Below are 2,921 nucleotides of genomic sequence, written 5' to 3' on the forward strand. Positions count from 1 at the left end.
CTTGTGCTGAATCTTAGGTGAACTGTTTAGGGCTTTTCTGAAAACTTTTTGGGGGTACTTCCTTACTATTAAGTGTAGGTTATTAAGTATATTACAACTTTTATATTTGGCCCAAACCATGATCATAAGGTTTACATGATCTTTTGATCATGGCTTCAATTAGGGTTCCCATTGCCTATGGGGGTTTTGCTTTAGGGTTTTGGGAGACCCCCACTTAGATGTGCATGACAAGCTAGGGCATGACATCCAAGATAGTTGCACTTGGTTAAGACCTTGAATTTAATGTTTGAGGTACTTTGCCCATACAAAACTTCATGTGAGCATGGGTTAACAAGGGGTAACCCTGGGGTGGACACCCTGAGTAACACCTGGGGTGTTACAGCCCTCCCCCCTTAAAGGAATCTCGCCCCGAGATTTCAGATAGAAACCTCGGCCGCTCTTCGATGAGCCGGAGCCGGAGGCAGCAGTGTCAGTGTGGACAGAGGCAGAGTTGGCTCGAGAAGAAGATTTCGTCGGCCGAAGCCTGGTCGGGCCGTCCACTGGCGGGACCGACGCCGGAGTCGAGTTGCCGAGGCTACGAGCCGGGCTGGTGTCCTCGGAGGACAGCTGGCTGAGGCTTGGGGTCGACCGGTCGAGCCGTATGCTCGGGCCGGATTCTGGAGGAGACCCCGGCGACGATGGCCCGGGCGTGGTGCTGACGTCGTCCTTCGGAGTGGAGACCCTCCGACCGTGTTGCCGTCCGAGGCTCGGTCGGACTTCGCCGAAGGTAGAGTTGACGCCGAGGGTGCTGCTGCTCCCCCTCCGTCGACGTCTAAGCCTGCAGGATCGGTTCATCTTGTAGTGTGTGTATGTTTTCTACGACCGTCGAGGCCCAAACATACTGTCGTCGCGTTGTAAAGCTGCGTTTCTTTTCCTCTTGTTTCGAGCATCTGGACTTATTTGTCGGTAACAGAATTGTTTGTCCAAGCAAGAGTTATTTTTCACTGAAGGTGATGAGTGAGGTATCCGTATCCCGGAGGCGTAGGAGTCCCTCGGCTCGGTCGGCCTTGCCGCTTACGTGTAATCTTACTCGTTCGTAGGATTCTGCTATCGATATAGTCGAGAAGGCACAAAAAATCGTTTCGGCAGAAGAGTTTTCGAGCGTTAAGACTTGTTAGGTCCGCGGAATCGCTTATCCGAGCGTGAGTTACTTATCGCAGAAGGTGATGAGTGAGGTATCCGTATCCCGGAGGCGTAGGAGTCCCTCGGCTCGGTCAGCCTTGGCTGCTTACGTGTACTCCGTCGTTTTGAGGATCCCACTTTCGAAGTAGTCGAAAAGCACGAAAGACGTTCTGGCAGAAAAGACCTTTTCCGAGGAAAATTTTGATGCGGAGGGGGTTCCCCCCTTCTAGCCCCCGAGGGAGGGTCGGGCTTTGCCGAGGCAAGGCTGACCCTTCCTTGATGGTTATACTTTGTATGTGAACGAGGTGTACGAACGACTTGAAAGCATCTTAAGGGTAGAAGCGACGTAGCTGTCGGATGTTCCAAGCGTTGCTGTAGACCTCGCCTTGACTGTTGGCCAGCTTGTATGTCCCGGGCTTCAGAACCTTAGCGATGACAAACGGCCCTTCCCAAGGAGGCGTGAGCTTGTGCTGCCCTCGGGCGTCTTGTCGCAGTCGAAGCACCAAGTCGCCCACCTGCAGGTCTCGGGACCGAACCCCTCGGGCGTGGTAGCGTCGCAGGGACTGCTGATACCGCGCCGAGTGTAGTAAGGCCACGTCCCGAGCCTCTTCCAGCTGGTCCAGTGAGTCTTCTCGGATTGTTCGATTGCTTTGGTCGTCGTAGGCCCTCGCCCTCGGGGAACCGTATTCTAAGTCTGTGGGCAAGATGGCCTCGGCCCCATAGACTAGAAAGAACGGTGTGAAGCCCGTGGCTCGGCTCGGCGTCGTCCTCAGACTCCAGACCACCGAGGGGAGTTCCTTCATCCATCGCCTGCCGAACTTGTTGAGGTCATTGTAGATCCGTGGCTTGAGCCCTTGCAGAATCATGCTGTTGGCACGCTCTACTTGCCCATTCGTCATGGGGTGAGCCACGGCGGCCCAGTCCACCCGGATGTGGTGATCCTCACAGAAGTCCAGGAACTTTCTGCCGGTGAACTGGGTGCCGTTGTCGGTGATGATGGAGTTCGGGACCCCAAAGCGATGGATGATGTTGGTGAAGAACGCCACCGCCTGTTCGGACCTGATGCTGTTTAGGGGTCGGACCTCGATCCACTTGGAGAATTTGTCGATGGCGACCAGCAGGTGCGTGTAGCCCCCGGGTGCCTTCTGCAAGGGACCGACGAGGTCCAGACCCCACACAGCAAACGGCCAGGTGATGGGTATCGTCTGCAGAGCCTGAGCGGGCAGGTGGGTCTGCCTTGCGTAGAATTGACACCCTTAGCAGGTGCGAACAATTCTAATGGCGTCGGCCACCGCGGTCGGCCAGTAGAAACCTTGTCGGAAAGCGTTTCCAACAAGGGCTCGAGGCGCTGAGTGGTGACCGCAAGCCCCCGAGTGTATTTCTTGTAATAGCTCCTGGCCTTTGGCGATGGATATGCATCGCTGGAGGATGCCTGAGGGGCTGCGGTGGTAGAGCTCCTTCTCGTCCCCCAGCAAGACGAACGACTTGGCGCGCCACGCCAGTCGCCGAGCTTCGGCTCGGTCGAGGGGTAGCTCTCCTCGGTGGAGATATTGCAGGTATGGGGTCTGCCAGTCTCGATTAGGCGGGACCCCATTCCGCTCTTCCTCGACGCGCAGTGCCTCACCTTCGGGGGCCGAGGGTGCCTCGGGTTGAGCCGAGGGTGCCTCGGGCTGAGCCGAGGGTGCCTCGGGCTGAGCCGAGGGTGCCTCGGGCTGGGCCGAGGCCTTCTCGGGCTCGGGCGTGTCGTCGGTCTTGACTGA

The sequence above is a fragment of the Zea mays genome, chromosome 3 (assembly GCF_902167145.1).
Source record: "Zea mays cultivar B73 chromosome 3, Zm-B73-REFERENCE-NAM-5.0, whole genome shotgun sequence".
In the NCBI taxonomy this organism is placed as follows: domain Eukaryota; kingdom Viridiplantae; phylum Streptophyta; class Magnoliopsida; order Poales; family Poaceae; genus Zea; species Zea mays.